Below are 20,147 nucleotides of genomic sequence, written 5' to 3'. Positions count from 1 at the left end.
CAAGGTACATGATTAAAATATTATTTTGAAATGACCAAGACAGCCCAAGAAAGACAAAAAAACCACTCCAACCAAAGCATATATTCCTTCAACATATAAAAAGATTCCAAAACAATGACCAAATAAAGTGAATGCACATGTGGAACTACACTTTCTTCAAAAATATGTACCCCACAATGCTTTTAATAATACACACACCTAACTTACCAACAAAAGCAAGTACTACACACTGTCATCAAAGTCAACTAGCACCATTAACCACATAAAGAAACAATTTTTATATAAATTGTCGTAGACCCCAAAACCCAGTTAAAAACCATACCTAGTCAAATCGTCGAACCCCAAAACCCGTAAAAAAAATTATTGATTAGACAAAACAAAAGGGATCAAATGCAAAGATTCTTACCATATTCTGGTGGGTCGTCCCCTGGTAGCCGCCGAAGATGCATTTTCGATTCGTCTCCGAGTGCAGTATACTTTGGGTATTTTTTAAACTTCGATCCTTAGGTTTTAGATTTATGGACATTTTAATTATTCAGTAAAAAGAATTTACTTTTTATTTTTTTTATATTTAATTAAAATAGTTTTAAAAATAATTATTTGTTTTAAAATGTAAATGAAAAAGAAAAATGGTCATTTAATCTCCACCTTCCACGTGTCCATTTTTATCACTTAACGGAGCTGGTGGTGATGGCTGCAAGGAAAAGGTAACGTTGGGTGGTTTTCCCATAAAAAAAATATTGGGTATATAAGTGTATAAACCCAAAAATATTGGGTATTTATGCCGCAAATATCTCTTTTCTTTTTATAAATATATTTATCAAAAACACGTCTCTGAAAAACAACAAAACCTATTTTCTATTCTCATTCTTTAAAACACAATCTTGAAAATATATATATTTATATCAAATAGGCCCTAACATTTAATGATCTCAAAAGTTATGAGTACGTGAAAACTTAAATTAGATAGATTGAAAGTGAGAAAATATGGAGATAATGAAAGATAGAGTAATGGTCATTTTGCAATTTCACCTATCAAATTTAAGGGTAGGTAACCATTTGGTACCCTGTGTTTACAATAATATTCATTTGGAAACATGTATTTTGAAATCATACATATTTGGTACCTTGTATTTTGAAATCGTACATATTTGATACCCTAAACTCAAATTTAATTGATAAAATTTTGCCAATTTAATCAAACTGCTATCAATTTATGAGTTTCAAATTCAAATTTAATTACTTAATTACATATTATTGATGACATTTGGTCATATTGATAAAATTTTATTTATCAAATCTGAGTTTAGGGTACTAAATATGTATGATTTTAAAATATATGCTACCATATGAGGATTATTGAAAAAATAGGGTACTAAAATGATACTTTGCAAAAACACAGGGTACCAAATGAGTAAATTCCCAAAATTTAAATTTAATTATGAATGTAGTTATGATTTGATTATTAATTTATTTTTAAAAGATCCCACCTTGAATGTGCAGTTAAAAAATAGGGTAAATACTTATTTTGTATCTAGTGTTTTTATTGAAATACATACTGTTGACGGTGAGAACTCGTCAACCAAGTTAAGTTAGAAAAATAGAAATGTAGAGATTATCAAAAGAAAAACTTCAAAGATCTAATTGGAAACTCAAAGAACAATTACAGAAAGAAAATGGTGAAATGAACTTGTATTTCATATGGTGTGGTGCTATAGTGTTTTTTCCAACCCCCTACCATGTAGAAGTGGGGTTTCCTTTATAGTGGGCTCTAATGGCATTTGATACATTGTGGTCCAGGGGACCAGATTGTACACAAGTACATTGTCAGGAGAGTGGCCTCAGGGGTAGTGGTGTTGGCTCCAGTACCCCTGAGGCCACTCTCCTGACAATGTACTTGTGTACAATCTGATCCCCTGGACCACAATGTATCAAAGGCCATTAGAGCCCACTATAAAGGGAACCCCACTTCTACATGGAAGGGGGTTGGAAAAAACACTGTAGCACCACACCATATGAAATACAAGTTCATTTCACCATTTTCTTTCTGCAATTGTTCTTTGAGTTTCCAATTAGATCTTTGAAGTTTTTCTTTTGATAATCTCTACATTTCTATTTTTCTAACTTAACTTGGTTGACGAGTTCTCACCGTCAACAGTTTGGCGCCGTCTGTGGGAAGGATAGATTGCAAGTCACTGTTCTTCCATCGATTCCGATAAGAAAAAAAATGTCGCGACGTTCGAAACGGTTGAGAGAGCCGAATGAGGTGGAAGTCCATCTTGACGGAGATCAGCTAAAAGCCTCCATGAGGGATCCTCCTCCACCTGCCAACATGGAGGCCCCCAGGGAGCCTGAAGTGCCCAGAGACGAAAGGGAAGCCTCGTCCCCGGCGGTCCCACCTGAGGAGGATCGCCCAAGGTCGGCGGTTGCCCCAGCAAGGGGTGCCGATGAGTTCCTGCCTCCAAGGCCGCCGCAAGTGCCAAACCCCGGTCGGCAGGATCCAGGCCCGTCGAAGCGCCAGGCTAACAAGCACCCTCGGGTCCACTCCGTCAGCTCGAGTTCGAAGTCTCAATTCTACAAAGACGAGATATGAGAACTTCACCGCAAGAATCAGAGGCTAGAAACCACCCTGGAAAACATGCAATAGGTGCTAAATGGGTTGTTGCAAGGGAGATCAAACGTGACACTCCCTAAGCAGAAAGAGAGAGACCAGAGGGGGGTAGAAACCACCGTCCCAGTAGATGACAGAAAGACCCGACTCTCCACTAGTAACACCCCCCGGACGAAGCAGCGCGGACGTCCCGGACTACCGAAACAGCCCCAGAAGCCAGAGCCGAAGACCAATGCTGCCCCTCGTAACGATGACGAGGTCACCTCTAGGAGAACACCCTCCGATTTATGAGAAGAACTCAACAAAAAGAGGGCGGGAAAAAGGACCACACCCTCAATGGCGCCCCGGGAAGGCAAAGGGAAGGGGGATCCTAACCCATCCGCTCTGAGAGACTCCCTAAGCAAGAGGAGGCAAGACCTGGACACAGAAATGAGGAGCCTACGAAGCAAAATCATCACTGCCTCCGGAGGTCAAGCTTTTGAGGAAGAGTTCGATCATGAGTCGCCCTTCATCAAGGAGATCCAAGCCATCCGGCTCCCAGCCAACTTCAAGGAGCCCCATATGACCCCCTATGAAGGAAGCACAGATTCGAAATACCATATGGATGCATTTAACGACCTGATGAAGCTGAGGGGAATTAGTAGCGGGGCTAGATGTCATTGCTTCGCTGTCACACTGAAATGACCTGCGTACAAATGGTTCAAAAGACTTAGACCGGGGTCCATCAGATCTTGGCAACAATTTTCTGATGAATTCCTCCAGCAGCACCACGCCGTGCGGGACTACACAATGCTAGGCACCAACCTCGCCAACGTGGAGAAAATGAGTCTGAAGAGCTACATCCACAAGTTCAATATGGAGGCAGCTAAAGTAGGGAGCTTGACCCGCAGAGAGCTGAAAATGGCCATCACAGCTGGAGTGCGCCCAAGAAGCAAGTTATGGGATAACATGCTCAAGAGGGAGGTCACGGACTTGGATGATTTCTACGAGCGGGCGCAAAAGTATATTCACGTGGAAGATGGTCACGAGAGCCTCAAGGCCGGAAAAGACCATAATTCACCGAAGCCCTCAATCCGGGAGAGCCAAGGCAATGCAAAGAAAAAGAGGGTCTATGAGGGAGCAAGAGATGATCGACCCCGGAAGCATCAGTGCTCTGATGAGCGCAAACAAGGCCCCTACACCTTTTATAATGACCTCACCCATGCGAGAGAACATATTTTTCGTTACAAACAAAAACCAGGTCCCTTTCAGAAGGCCCCCGCCAATGAAAAAATACCGGTCTAAAAGAGACCCCAGCAAGTATTGCCAGTATCACAAAGATATAGGCCACACAACTGCGGAATGCAACCATTTGAAGTTGGAGATTGAGGAGCTCATCCGCATGGGGCATTTGGACAGATATGTGCGCAAGGAGAACCATAGGCCAGAAGAAGGAGCATCCTCACCGCGGGCACGAGAGGTAGCCCCAGAAGTACAAGGAGAGGTCAGGACCACCTTTGGAGGACTAGGATTCAGGGGCGAATCAAGGAAGGGACGAGACAGATATGCCAGGGAGGCCAGACAAAGTCACCACCGTGCGTCCTAAGTCTGGAGCAGCGCCCCCCGAAGAGTTTTAAGGGTGAAAATGTCTCAATAACCTTCACCGAAGAAGACGCTCGGGGTGTACACTTCCCCCACAATGACCCCCTAATGTTGACTGTCCAGCTTGCTAACATGAGGGTGCATCGGGTCTTGGTGGATAACGGAAGCTCTGTGGACATCTTGTATCGCTCAGCGCTGGAGAAGATGGGACTAAGCCTCTGCCACCTAAAGCCTTGCACTACTTCTTTGTATGGATTTACGGGAGATTCGATACAGCCCCTAGGGGCAATCGAGTTAGCCCTTACTATGGGAGAGCAGCCCAAACAAACCACCATAATGGCAAACTTCATTGTGGTAGATTGCACCTCAGCCTTCAACGCGGTATGAGGGAGACCTTCCCTAAGAGAATTGAAAGCGATAACTTCTGTATACCATTTAGCTATGAAATTCCCAACTCCCGGGGGAATAGCATGCATGAAAGGAGAGTAGAAGGAAGTGAGGGAATGTTATAACACATCCCTCCGCACGGCCACAAAGCCGACAACACCTATGGCGATGGTTGTGCATGAAGGCGCGAACCCAAGCAAGTTGGACCCACGAGTCGCAGAAGAGCCCAAAGCTGAACCGGTAGAGGAATTGGAGGAAGTAACGGTCATGAATGAGCTGTTGAGAAAGTTGAAGGTAGGAAAAAATCTTGCCGGTGACATGAAGGAGAAACTAGTAAAGTTCTTAAAAGCCAACCTCGATGTATTCGCCTGGAGTCACGAGGATATGGTAGGAATAGACGCAGCGGTCATGTGCCACCATCTAAACATCGACCCAAAAGCAAGGCCGGTGAGGCAGAAAAGGAGAGCACTAGACCCAGAGAGATACGCGGCCCTAAAAGAGGAAGTTGACAAGCTGAAGGAGAACCGGTTCATTCGAGAGGCATTTTACCCACTATGGGTGTCGAATCCAGTACTAGTCCCGAAGCCCAACGGAAAATGGAGGACTTGTGTGGATTTTACCAGCCTCAACAAGGCCTGCCCTAAGGACAGCTTCCCGCTTCCTAGGATAGACCAGTTGGTAGACGCCACAGCAGGACACGAGCTACTTAGCTTCATGGACGCATATTCTGGGTATAACCAAATACCCATGAACCCTGCTGACGAGGAGCACACTTCGTTCATAATGGACAAGGGGTTAAACTGCTATAAAGTGATGCCCTTTGGTTTAAAAAACGCAGGTGCCACCTATCAGAGGTTGGTGAACAAAATGTTCGCGAATCAAATAGGAAGGAACATGGAAGTGTACATGGACAATATGCTGGTGAAGACAAAGAAAGCGGAGGAGCTCACCAATGACCTCATGGAGCTGTTCAACACCCTTTGAAGGTATAGAATGAAACTGAATCCACTCAAATGCACCTTCGGAGTTTCGTCAGGAAAATTCCTGGGTTTCATGGTAAATTCCCGAGGTATCGAGGCTAATCCTGAAAAAATCAAGGCCTTGCTGGAAATGAGCCCACCACGAAGCAAAAAAGAGGTGCAATTCTGGATGGGGAGAGTGGCTGCCCTCAATAGCTTCATCTCCAAGTCTACTGACAAATGCCTACCTTTCTTCAACATCTTAAAAGGGAACAAAAAGTTTGCTTGGGATGATGAATGCCAGGATGCCTTCACCAAGCTAAAGGAACACCTAGGAAAGCCACCCCTTTTGGCCAAGCTAGAAAAAGGGGAGAAGTTGTACCTGTATCTAGCTGTATCAGAGCATGCCATAAGCACCGCCTTGGTCAAGGGAGAAAAGAAGCGCCAGCAACCTATCTACTATGTGAGCAAGCGGTTGGTAGACGCAGAAACCCGGTACCCAGAAATAGAGAAGTTAGCATATGCCCTAGTAGTGGCTTCTCGAAAGTTGAGGCCCTATTTTCATGCTCATGCAATTAAGGTGCTCACCAACACCCCCTTGCGTCAAGTCTGGCACAAGCCAAAAACTTCAGGAAGATTATTAAAATGGTCGATTGAATTGAGTCAGTTCGACATCACTTACACCCCAAGGACCTCAATCAACGGGCAGGTACTTGCAGACTTTATAGTCGAGTTTGCCTACCGACCCCAAGAGGAGGGGGAAATAGAGGAGGATGAACCGGCACATGAAGAGGAGAGGCACCCCGAAGAATGGAACCTCCATGTAGATGGGGCGTCTAACAAAGGGGGAGCCGGTGATGGCATAGTGATGACGGGACCTGAGGGCACAAGATGTATTGTGCCTTCAGATTTGGATTCGAGGCTTCCAATAATGAGCCAGAATATGAGGCGCTGTTGGCCGGCCTGCGGCTAGCTAAGGAGTTAAAGGTATCCCACTTGCATGTCTTTAGTGACTCATAGCTGGTAGTGTTTCAGGTGAAGGGCGAATACCAAGCTAGAGGTCCAAAAATGGCTGCATACCTCACCAAGGTGAAGGAGTATTTGGATCAGTTCGAAAAATACACAATAGAACAGATCCCCAGGGTGCAGAACGCGAACGCCAATGCACTCGCGAAACTCGCCTCCACACGAGACGAAGATACGCTTGAGTCTATACCGGTCGAATAACTCCCCAAGCCAAGCATAGCTGAAGAGAGGATCAACACGGTCAAGAGCTCCGAGGAGCCATGGTTTGCCCCCATTAGGAGGTACTTAAATGACGGGACCTCACCCTTGGATAAGAAAGAGGCCCACAGACTGGTTTACAGAACCGCCAAGTACACCCTAGTAGATGGAATCTTGTATAAGAGAGGCTTCTCTACCCCACTCCTGCGGTGCGTTGATAAAGGAGAGGCGTCAAATTTTTTACAAGAGATACACGAAGGGGAATGTGGAAACCATGCTAGGGGCAGTCCACGGCAGAAAAGGTCGTCCGCCAGGGGTATTATTGGCATACCATGGAGAAGGACGCGAGTGACTTCGCGAGAAGGTGTGACAAATGCCAGAGGCATGCGACTTACCCACGACAGTCACCAAATGAGTTGGTGACCATGACCAGCCCGTGGCCCTTCGCTGTGTGGGGGATTGATTTTATAGGGGCACTGCCAACCGGAAGAGGAGGAGCTAAGTATGCAGTGGTAGCGGTCGACTATTTCACTAAGTGGGTGGAAGCGGAGCCTTTAGTCAGCATAACGGCTAAGCAGATCACCACCTTCATCAACAAATATATTGTTTGCAGATTTGGAGTACCTTACAAGATCATCTCTGACAATGGAACGCAATTTGAAGGAGGGGTGTTCGAGGACTACTGCAAGGCAAAAGGAATCAGGAGGAGTTTCTCCACAATAGTACACCCCCAAGCCAATGGGCAAGTAGAGGCCATCAACAAGATCCTGAAAAGGAACTTGAAAACTAAGTTGGAAAAGTTGAAAGGGGCCTGGGTCGAGGAACTCCCAAATGTGCTCTGGGCCTACAGGACCACCCCCCGTTCCACCACTGGGGAGACACTTTTCGCCTTGGCCTACGGCTATGAGGCTGTCCTTCTGGTAGAAATGAAGGTTAACTCCTTCCGCACGCAAGCATACGATGACCAGGCTAACATCACAACGTTGGTCGAGAACTTGGACCTATTGGAAGCCAAGAGAGAAAGGGCACAACTAAGGCTGGCCACGTATCAGCAGCGGGCAGTGAGGTATTACAATTCAAGGGTGCGAGAGAGAAAGTTCAGGGTAGGAGACTTAGTATTGAGGAAGGTACTCCCCAACACGCGAGACCTGGGGGCGGGGGTACTGGGGCGAACTGAGAAGGACCCTACCAGGTGGCTCAGTGCATACCACCAAACACCTATAAGTCGGCGCGCATGGACGACATCGTCGTGCCTCGAGCGTGGAATGTGGAACACCTCAAGAAGTACTACCAGTGAGACTTCCACACCCAATGCAAGCAGTATCTGTGCTTATTTTGTTGCGTGTCATGTTAGCTTAGTAGACAAGAATCAAAGAGGTTGCTTAGATAACCTCCCAAGTAGATGTAAACTGTATATATATATATCGTTGTAACCTGCCTACTATGAATGAAACTGTTCACAACTTCGCATGTTATTTTTCTTCTCTGTGTGAGCATCAACCAAAGTGTCTGCCGAAATAAATTTCACCAGACACTTGGGGGGGTAGGACAGGAGGAAAAACATACAGCAAGCAGGAGGATCCTAAAAAGAACTCCTTGTATCAGGAGGATCCTAAAAAGGACCCTCTATCTGGAGGAACCCAAAAGGACCCCTTATATCAAGGCCTTAAACGAGTTCCTTAAAAGGACTCCTCGTATCCTAAAAAGGGCTCCTAAAAAGGAGGATCCTAAAAAGGGATCCTCATATCAGGAGGATCCTAAAAAGGACCCTCTATCAGGAGGAACCCAAAAGGACCCCTTATATCACGGCCTTAATCGAGTTCCTTATAAAAAAAATGTGTGGTGAACCCTAACACACAGGGGAGAGACCTTGCAAGGCATCTCCTGAAGTTCACAAGGATTAGCTACCCTTATGAACATCAAGGAGGCCAAAAGGGTCTTAAAAAAAAACAACAACAAACTTCCAAATAAAGGCAGATACTCTCTCAAAGGGAGAAGCCCCAGAAAGAGCACCCGCCAATAAGCCTAGAGAGGCCACCAAGCCGTCTAGCCAAAAAGGGTCCTAATAGAGACCCTTGCAAAAATAGTACTATGAATAATGACAAGAAGGACGCTTCTCGCAAGAAATAATAAGTGCGCGCAAAAATATATAAAAGGATAACTAGAACCCAATGGGTCAATATATCCTTATAAGAACAATCAAGAGGCACCAAAAAAGGACCTATTGAACCCTTTCACATATGCTCCAAGGGACCTCTAGCCTGATAAATAAAAGAGGGGAACCTACCAAACCCCATCATACGGGCTCAAAAAGACCTCGAACACAGAGGAATAAGAGATAAATAACCACATATGTATATATTAAAAAGAGTTTTGGTAACATGACAAGATTTTAAAAAAAAAAATTATTACAAGCACAATAAGGACTGGCAAAAATTATGAAGTGACGATCTCAAGGCCTCCTGCTACGGGCGTTCCACCCAGCCGCCCGGGCAACGGCGTGCTCGCCAAAGGAGGAGAAATCGAAATTTGGATCCCACCTCCATACACCGTAAAGGGCGCGCTCTATGGACCTGTACTCAATAGCTGCCCTGTCCGCCTCTAAGGAAGCGACCCTCTCCTGCGACGCAACTGCAGCAGCCTTAGCACCCTCAAGTTTGCCCTCTAAGAAAGCGTCCCTCTCCTGCGACGTAGCCGCGGTAGCCTTGGCACCCTGGAGTTCGGCCTCTAGGCTAGTGACCCTTTCCTGCAACATCGTGGCCTTGGCAATCACCCTCTTCTTCTTTTTCGATGAGGCAGAAATTTTCGCCAAGGCCTTTTCTAGCATAGACCTGGTTTCAGCAAGCTCCCCCTCGAGCTCCTAGACCCGAACTACAAGACAGTCCCTCTCGACATTCGACATGGAAAGGTTGTGAGTCGAGTCGGCAAACCGCTGAGCCACGGTATAGGCCTGCACAAGAAAAATGACAACAACAGTGATAAGTAACAAAAAAAAAAGAGAGAAGAGAATAAAAAGGCCGACATAAGATGCCTGAACTCACCCAGGCAGTAGAGCGTGTAAGAGTCTCCCCAAGGTCCGACATAGTGAAACTCCCAAGACCACTCCAATCAGCTTCGGGGAGGCCTGAGGCGATTTGGACATACCGCCGCCCGTAAGAGGCCGCCATGCGGCCCACCCAGGGCGCCCCTTTTGAGCCAAGGGTACTTGGCTGGGTGAGGACAGATGAACCGCTCGTCGAAACAGGAGGGGGCGCAGGAAGATCGAAAAAATGAGCCCCGGGTAGATCAGGAGGGGGCGCAGGAAGATCGGAAAAATGAGCCCCGGGTAGATCAGGAGGGGGTGCAAGAAGATCGGGAAAGTAAGCCCCCGATGGACCGGGGTCGAGGGGAGCCTGAGGAAAAGCATCAAAGTCCGCAGGATCGGGGCAAACAAAATGCCCTGGCATGGCCTGTTGACCCTGGGATTGGGAAGCCATGCCAGGGTCGAATAGGGCAAAGGGAGGGCATTCCCCGAGGGACAAAGATAGCTGGTGAGGTTGCCCGTGTCCTAGGGAGACTGCCTCCGGCACACACTCGGCCTCACCTTCACCCGGGCAAGGCTCAGCCGAGGCATCCTTCGTCTTCTTTGACCCGGGAATAGTCCACAGCAACCCAGGATCTGAAACCGGGGACAGCTTATGAAGGTTTATTTTTTCCACAGTGAAGAGGTAAGTAGCCTTTCTCACGGCAGGGTCAGCACTGAGGAATTTGTTCATAGCATTCGCCTCCGACTTGACAACTATAGGTATGGCGAACTGCTCTGCACGATATACACCATTGCCAACACAAACACAAGTTATAAAACAATAAGTTTCAAAAAAAAAAAAAGGTGGCTCGAAGTACTTACTGGGAGCAGAACGAAAGTGCTCACGAACATAAAGAGGGCCTTGCACAAAGAAAAAGTCATGCTTCCAAGACCCCGGGTTGGACACTGCGCCATCTATCAAGGGGACTGCAGTATTGGCTTTTTGAAGGAAATAAAAGCCCTTGGATTTGGGAGAGGGCATGAGATTGTACAGGAAATGCACCTCTTGGGCCGTAGGAGCACGACGGACAAGTTCCATAAACGCGATAAAGAGGCAGCTCAAGGTCAGCCAACTGTTGGGTGCCAGCTGAAGTGGAGCGAGGTCAAAATAGTTGAGAATCGCGACGAATAATGGGTGTAATGGGATTGTACCACCCGCCTTCAGGATATGCTCGCTAAGGGCCATGAAGCCAGTGTTAGGGTAGTCAGCCCGGAACTTGTCCGAAGGGGTGTATAATGCGTACTCCGAAGGAACACGGTAGTGCTCTACTATTTCCATCAATTTATTTTTAGACACGTGGGACACTAGGGAGGATGCCAATAGGGGGACATCATCCCGGTCATCAGCAGACACCAGTCGTCGTCCTCTCTTCGGCATATCTGCAAAACTAAAGGAAAAAGGTGAGGAGGGGACAGAACACTTTACCCTCCATTTTTTCTTCCTAGCAAGAGTCTTCCACCGAGGCACCGGCTGCGGAAGCGCTAAACTAGGGAAAATCGAAAATAAGGGCTGAGGAGAAGACGGGACGACCCCATGACAGTCATCAAGAAAGAATGGACTAGAAGGCTCAGGCGGGAGATTTCCCTCCATAAACTCCGACTCCATCTGCAAATCTAAAAGGGTCACCCTAAGGTTTGCTACATGGTCGTTAAGGTCAAGGGGAAAGGTACTCCATCTCCTTTCAACACCGAGTCAATTTCGCTCTCTACCACCCAAATTTTACGCCTAAGTTCAACCATGTGCTCGAGATGACGAATACGTGCCTGCCTTAAGGTGTCATGGTCACGGTAAGGATTTTCCTCAGGGGACTCTGAGTCTGAAGACAAGTCAACAAACTCGACCCCCGGAGGAATGTCGAACGGACTTTCACCTGCCATGAGACCTCGTCCTGAAAGCAAAAAGGGTTCACATATAAATGAGAGGATTGCTACAAAACACAAAGGAATGGGCTCAAAACCTCTAGGCACAAACGCTCTAAATGACCCACTACGAGGTATGAATAAAGGGGCATGCATCAAGGCTAACTCACAACGAGCTCAGGCCAAAGTACCCCATCCCGAGTGGTGCTAATTTGGACCCAATAAACATAAGGGAGAAAGAAAGTATATCTCAAGCAAGTAAAATTGGGCGCTGACGTGGTCAAAAGGAGGTCGAGGGCCAAAAGCGATGTCACGGTCAAATAGAGGCAAGTGGTCGAAAGCACGCGTCTGCAAAAACAAATGAAGAATGTGTTTTAGTCCTCAAATACATGCATGGATATAGACATACAAAAAAAAAAATAGCAAAAATGAGGTTGTGGGGGATTGAACCCCTTACTTCTTGAAAATAGCAAGGATCTAAATGTCACTAAGCTAAGGAGATGAAGTGTAAATAATAGGCTTGGCATGAAGGCCTATTTAGAAGAATCAAAGAGAAGAGTCTACCAGAGCACCTAAAGGTCCTCTCCTAGACTGGGGGGCAAGTGTGGATGCTCAAAATTTCATGCCTGTAAAAGGTCCAAGGCACATGCTAAGGTCCCATAAATGCTTAAATATACGCCTAAGCCTCGAGACCCTCGAGCCACCGTCATCTTGCAATTGCCTACTCTCGGTGCACCCAGCGAGGCCCCGTCTCACGCAGGAGCGTCTCGCGAGGTCCCTGCCTCGCGCCTCCTCTCGGCGCACCCAGTGAGGCGACGTCCCGCGCGTCACAGCCGTGTGCACCCAGCGAGGCCCCGTCTCGTGCAGGGGCGTCTCGCGCAGGGGCGTCTCGCGCAGGAGCGTCTCGCGAGGCCCCTGCCTCGCGCCTCCTCTCGGCACACCCAGCGAGGCGACGTCTCGTGCGTCATGGCCGCATGTACCCAGCGAGGCCCCGTCTCGCGTAGGGGCGTCTCGCGCAGGAGCATCACGCGAGGCCCCTGCCTCGCGCCTCTACTCGGTGCACCCAGTGATGCCTCACCACAGCTGCGCCATTAAGGGTCGTTAGAGGGGCCTTATCTCACCCCTTAAGACCAGTTCCACTAACTGGACACCACTCCTACTACGAGTCTAACAAGAGGTAAGATCAAGGACCTCCCTAATACACCATTAAGGAGGAACTGGGGAAATTTCATAGCAATTCACACAAAGTCAGAAGAAGTATGAACACTAAGCTCATGCCAGACAAGTAGTAGGAGTACTAGGAGAGGGGACATGGCCTGTACGCTTTTAACCAAACGTCAGAGTCGACATCACCACCAGCACCACTACGGCTGGAGCCACTCCTCTGACACTTGTACTAAATAAGTAGTGGGGACATTCCCACAGAACCTGACCATGTACTGGAGCCAACACCACTACCCCTGAGGCCACTCTCCTGACAATGTACTTGTGTACAATCTGGTCCCCTGGACCACAATGTATCAAATGCCATTAGAGCCCACTATAAAGGAAACCCCACTTCTACATGGTAGGGGGTTGGAAAAAACACTATAGCACCACACCATATGAAATACAAGTTCATTTCACCATTTTCTTTCTGTAATTGTTCTTTGAGTTTCCAATTAGATCTTTGAAGTTTTTCTTTTGATAATCTCTACATTTCTATTTTTCTAACTTAACTTGGTTGACGAGTTCTCACCGTCAACACATACTTAGTATCATCTGTTTATGATAATTATCAATTGATACCCGCTATTTGCAAAAACTACATACTTTGGTACTTTGACGGGTTAAAATTTTTAATATTCCCAAATTACCCCTATTTTAAAAAATTTATCTAATTTTTATATATTTTTAAATAATTTAAATATATTTTCTAAATTAAAAAACAAAAACTAAATAAAAATTAAAAAAATATATATTTTAAAACAAAACTTACTCTAAACTAATATCAAGTCTCATGCGTCGGCCCTAAGGCTTTTGTTCTTCTTGTGTTGTTTTCTATGTGCAGGTGATGATGGAGATTTGATAAGTCGTCGACTATGGTGTGGGTTTCCTGGTTTTTTTTATGGTGATCCGACGGGTTGGTTCGGATCTGAAGATGGTGCGATGGGGAGGTTCGTTTCTGGAGGTGTGGCGAGAGGATGGTTCAGATCTGGGGTGGGGCAGTGGGTTTGATGGTTTCTAGATTTTCAAGAGTGTGTGCGGTGGGGTGGGTGGGAGTTGCACATGGCAGTTTGGGGTGGCGGGGGTCCGGTTGGGGTGGATTCCCTTGCTCTGTCGATGTGGGTGAAGATGGTTTCCATGGTTTTTCAAGTGCCAAGTGGAGGTTATTTTCCATTGTCCAAGTGGAGGTTATTTTCCATTGTGTTCTTGAGGAAGATGGGGATTTTATTTTTGATTTCGGTGAACTTGGAAAGAACTTCTTTCTCAGTTGATGAACTTTTGTTAAAATAGTTTTAAGGTGAAAAAAAATAGAACCCTATTTTGATACATAAAGAAGAATTGCAAAAATAGAAGAAGAATAAGATGGTGATGAAATTGGTAAAAGCGATTGCCAGCTTATCGAATTCTTTGGCTTCATTGAAACAGAGTTGCCATTTGGCCGTTGAATGAAACGCCTTGACGGATGAGGAAGAGTCGGTGATAGTAGAGGGGCTTTAGAAAAACGATCCTGTGAAGATTGTGACTTCTTTCCTCAACCAATCAAAAGATTAGCAAAATGAAAGCTCACAGTTTTCTGGTGTTTTCAGTTGCATCTACGTTTTCTCTAGTTGCATCTGCGTGGACACCAGTAAGTTGTAACAGACTAACTAATTGTTGTTAGTTATAGTTAGTTTCTGTTTGTCTCTTTAGCTCTTGTATCTCGACCCTATATATAGTTTTAGGCCTGATCAACCTAAGTGTATTCAATTTATGAGATTTTTGGCTGAGAGTAAGAACTGTGTTGTAATACTCTAGTGAGAGAGTGTTTGAAGAGAAGTTGGATGAGTGTTGTTGTAATCTTGAGAGCTTGGAGGGTGTAATCTAGTTTCAGATATAGTGGATTTGACTTAGGCATTGCTGCCTAGCCTTGGATGTAGGATCAACCAAACTGGTTGTATCTGAACCAAGTATTCTTGGTGTTCTTTCTTTTGTGTTTTACTTTTGATTACTTTTGGGTTTGTTTAATTGTCTATTACTTGTTCTTCTTTGTTGCTATTCTTTATGCACTGTATTGGCTGTGTTGTGCAGGTCCTAATCAACCCCCAACAACTGGTATCAGAGCCAGGTTTAGAGTGGCTGCATTCTTCACCATCTTCGATTGCGATTTTCTCCAAGAAAGATCAAGAACTTCGAAGTACTTCCGCAATTGAGAACTTGTTCGCTGGCCAGGAGCAATTCTCTTCAATATGTCGACTTCCAAGTTTGAGGTGGAGAAATTTGATGGCAAGAATGATTTCAGTCTATGGCGTGCAAAGCTGATGGCTCATATGGGTAATCTTGGATGTGAAGAAGCCCTAAAATAAGAAAGTAAGATGGCTAAGTTGGAAAACAAAGCAGAGGTGCTGAAAAAGGCAAAGAACACAATCATTCTGAGTTTGAATGATCAAGTTTTGAGGAAAGTAATCAAAGAAGAAACAGCTCATGATATGTGGAAGAAGTTAGAACAGTTGTACATGACCAAGGCATTACCAAATCGAATCTATCTCAAACAAAGATTCTATGGATTCAAGATGGAGGAATCCAAGTCTATTGATGATAATATAGACGACTTCACCAAGCTAGTTTTAGATTTGGAGTCAATTGAAGTAAAGATTGAAGAAGAGGATCAAGCAATCTTTCTATTGAACTCACTCCCGAAGGCTTATGATAATCTGAGGGACACTTTGAAGTATGGTAAAGATACATTGTCACTGCAAGAAGTGATTGGTGCTGCATACTCAAAGGAATTAGATCTGAAAGCTAATGTTAAGGTGTCAAGATCTCAAGCCGAAGGTCTAAATGTGAGAGGAAGATCTGAAAGAAAAGATGGCAACAACCATAGAAATGGAAAAAGCAGAGGGAGATCAAGATCCAAGTCAAAACCAAGGAAAACTTGCTGGATTTGTAACCAAGAAGGTCACTTCAGACGAAACTGCCCAGAGAGAAGAAATGAAGGACAAAAGCAAGACAACAAAGATGAAGCTCATGTCACAGATGGATCTATGGAAGCTGATGTTCTGACTGTGTCAACCAGTGATCCTAAAGATGAATGGGTTGTGGATTCTGGGTGTACATTTCACATGTCACCAAGAAAAGATTGGTTCTTTGATCTAAAAGAAGAAAGTACAGGGCAAGTGTTGATGGGAAATAACAACACATGCAGAATTCAAGGAATTGGTTCTATCTAGATCAAATTGAGAGATGGCACCATAAAGGTACTTTCTAATGTTAGATTTATACCTGAACTAAAAAGAAATTTGTTGTCTCTTGGTGTTTTAGATTCCAAAGGCTATAGCTACAAAGTTGAAGGTGGAGTCTTGAGAGTATCCAAAGGTGCAATGGTGTTTATGAGAGGTGAGCTAAGACAAGGACTTTACATACTACAAGGAGAGACCATAACTGGGTCTGCTGGAGTTTCAACTGGGTCTGTTGGAGATTCAACTACAGAACCTAATACCACAGAATTATGGCACAAACGACTTGGGCACATGAGTCACAAGGGAATGGTAGAACTTGGTAAGCAAGGTTTCTTGAACTCTAAATATATTTCAGACTTACAGTTTTGTGAGACTTGTGTTGTAGGAAAAGCTCACAGGTTGAAATTTGCAAGTTCAACTCATAAAACCAAAGGAATATTGGAATACATTCATTCTGACTTATGGGATTCATCCCAAGTTCCATTATCTCTAGGTAAAGCTCAATATTTCCTTTCTATTATTGATGACTATTCTAGGAAAGTGTGGATCTATTTTCTTAGAACTAAGGATGAGGCTTTTGGAAGGTTTAGAGAATGGAAAATTATGGTAGAAAATCAAACCATGAAGAAAGTTAAGAAACTTAGAACTGACAATGGTTTGGAATTCTGTAATGCTGAGTTTGATTCTTATTGCACTGAAAATGGCATTGTTAGGCACCATACGGTTAGGAACACCCCTCAGCAAAATGATCTTGCTGAGAGAATGAACAGAACAATCATGAATAAGGTTAGATGCATGCTAGCTGATTCAGGTTTGCCAAAAACATTTTGGGCAGAGGCAGCTGCTACTGCTTGCTACCTCATTAATAGGTCACCTTCATCTGCATTAGATTGTAAGGTTCCTGAACATGTTTGGTCCGGTCATAAACCAAGTTACAGTCACCTGAAACCTTTTGGTTGTATAGGTTATGTTCATATTAGTCAGGGGAAGTTGAATCCTAGGTCTATGAAGGGTGTGTTTCTTGGTTATCCAAGTGGTGTCAAGGGTTATAAACTTTGGTTAATAGATGAGAAAAAATGCATTATCAGTCGTGATGTTATATTCAATGAGCACTGCTTTTATAAAACTAACATGAAATTTAGTGATCAAGTCAGCTCTAAACAAGCTGAGCAGAAAGATACTATGCAGATTGAATTGAGAGAAACATCACAGAATGAGAATCAAGGTGGAGTTCAGGAGAGTGAACTTGGAGATGCATCTGGAAGTGATGCAGATGGCACTGAAGCTGCTGGCAGAGATACTCAAGCTTCAGATTATCTTTTGGCTAGAGATAGAGCAAGGAGACAGATCAGACCTCCTGAGAGATTTGCACATGCTGATATTACTGCTTTTGCCCTTAGTGTAGCTGATTTACTAGAGCTACATGAGCCTATTTGCTACAAGGAAGCCAAGAATAGTGCTGGATGGAGTAAATGGAATAAGGCTATGAAAGAAGAGATGGAGTCTTTATCCAAGAATGAGACATGGATTCTGGTGGATAAACCTAAGAACAAAAGAGTAATAGGGTGCAAATGGGTTTACAAGAGAAAACCAGGGATTGAAGGAGTTGAGCTACCTCGATTCAAGGCAAGGTTGGTGGTAAAAGGCTTTTCTCAAGTTGAAGGGATAGACTATCATGAAGTATTTTCTCCTGTTGTCAAACACACTTCTATAAGAATTATATTGGCTATCACTGCAATTCAGAATTTAGAATTTGATCAACTTGATGTGAAGACAGCTTTTCTTCATGGTAATCTTGATGAAGAAATACACATGCAACAACCTGAAGGATTCATACAGCCAGGGATGGAAGAGAAGGTGTGCTTGCTGAAGAAATCTCTATACGGTTTGAAACAGTCACCAAGACAATGGTACTTCAGATTTGATGATTTTATGCTGAGACAGAAGTTTCAAAGATCAAAGTTTGATAGTTGTGTTTACTTCAAAGTTCTTGAAGATGGAAGCTACATCTACTTGTTAATCTATGTGGATGACATGCTTATAGCATGTAAACACAGATCTGAAATGGAAAGGCTCAAGGAGATGCTAAGTCAAGAATTTGATATGAAGTATTTGGGGGTAGCTGTCAAGATTTTGGGAATAGAGATATCTAGAGACAAAAATAAGGGCATGTTGAGATTGTCTCAAGAAGGATATGTCAAGAAGGTAGTGGGAATGTTTGATCAAAAGGAAGCCAGATCTGTCAACACTCCCATTGGAGCCCACTTCAAGCTAAAGTCTCTTACAGAAGAAGAAGCGTCTTTTGAAGAAGAAAATATGAAGGGAGTTCCTTATGCTAATGTTGTTGGTAGTATTATGTATGCTATGGTATCGACAAGACCTGATTTAGCATATGGAATTGGTTTGGTTAGTAGGTTTATGAGCAAACCAAGCTTGGAACATTGGCAAGTTGTGAAATGGTTACTAAGGTACATGAAGGGCACTGCAAACCTACAGATTTTGTACACAAAGTCAGACCAGAAACAATGTGAAATTATGGGGTATTGTGACTCAGATTTTGCTGGAGATTATGATAAAAGAAGATCTTTATTTGGGTATGTTTTCACTGTTGGAGGGAATGTTGTAAGCTGGAAGTCTAATTTACAACATGTTGTGGCTCTCTCCTCGACTGAAGCAGAATACATAGCTCTCACAGAAGCAGTAAAAGAAGCTCTTTGGTTAAAAGGGATGATGAGTGAGGTGGGATTTAGACAAGATCATGTGATTGTACATTGTGATTCACAAAGTGCAATACATTTGTCTAAGAATACTGTGTTTCATGAAAGAACGAAACACATAGATGTTAAACTCCATTTTCTCAGGGATATTGTCTCAAAACAACTTGTCAAGATTGTGAAGATATCCACTGAGATCAACCCAGCTAATATGATGACTAAGGTCATACCCGTGAGCAAGTTCACTTCGGCCTTGAACTTGCTTGGCATCAAGATGGGAATCCCTTAGAGCTAAAGCAAAGGCAGCATTGTCTAATCCACTGAACCCTGTTTCAGAATAAGAAGTCAAGGTGGAGAATTGTGAAGATTGTGACTTCTTTCCTCAACCAATCAAAAGATTAGCAAAATGAAAGCTCACAGTTTTCTGGTGTTTTCAGTTGCATCTACGTTTTCTCTAGTTGCATCTGCGTAGACACCAGTAAGTTGTAACAGACTAACTAATTGTTGTTAGTTATAGTTAGTTTCTGTTTGTCTCTTTAGCTCTTGTATCTCGACCATATATATAGTTTTAGGCCTGATCAACCTAAGTGTATTCAATTTATGAGAGTTTTGGCTGAGAGTAAGAACTGTGTTGTAATACTCTAGTGAGAGAGTGTTTGAAGAGAAGTTGGATGAGTGTTGTTGTAATCTTGAGAGCTTGGAGGGTGTAATCTAGTTTCAGATATAGTGGATTTGACTTAGGCATTGCTGCCTAGCCTTGGATGTAGGATCAACCAAACTGGTTGTATCTGAACCAAGTATTCTTGGTGTTCTTTCTTTTGTGTTTTACTTTTGATTACTTTTAGGTTTGTTTAATTGTCTATTACTTGTTCTTCTTTGTTGCTATTCTTTGTGCACTGTATTGGCTGTGTTGTGCAGGTCCTAATCAACCCCCAACAAATCCCATTATATCTTCTCTTCTTCTTCAACCAAAAATTGTTGTAGCGTTTGTACGTGTCTTGTCGATCAAAATCTTGCCCACTTATTTTGCTTGACTAGCAATGATATATGATGTTTATATGATCAATTTTTTATAGTGATGCTTCAACCAATAAAAAACTATGGATCGAGAATCAATTTCCACTAATGCATGTTTACTCCCACATAAATTTGGGAGAAAAGATGAGAATACTTTTTTTTTTCTTTTTTTCTTTTTTAAGGAGTGTCGTTCTTAGTAATCAATTTTTATTTATTTTATTTTATATTTTAATATTATAAATTAAAAGATAAATTTAGCCTAAAAAATATCATCATTTAAAAAAATACATTTTTTATAAAAGGCAATTT

The sequence above is a fragment of the Humulus lupulus genome, chromosome 2 (assembly GCF_963169125.1).
Source record: "Humulus lupulus chromosome 2, drHumLupu1.1, whole genome shotgun sequence".
Lineage (NCBI taxonomy): Eukaryota > Viridiplantae > Streptophyta > Magnoliopsida > Rosales > Cannabaceae > Humulus > Humulus lupulus.
This window is presented reverse-complemented; position numbering follows the sequence as displayed.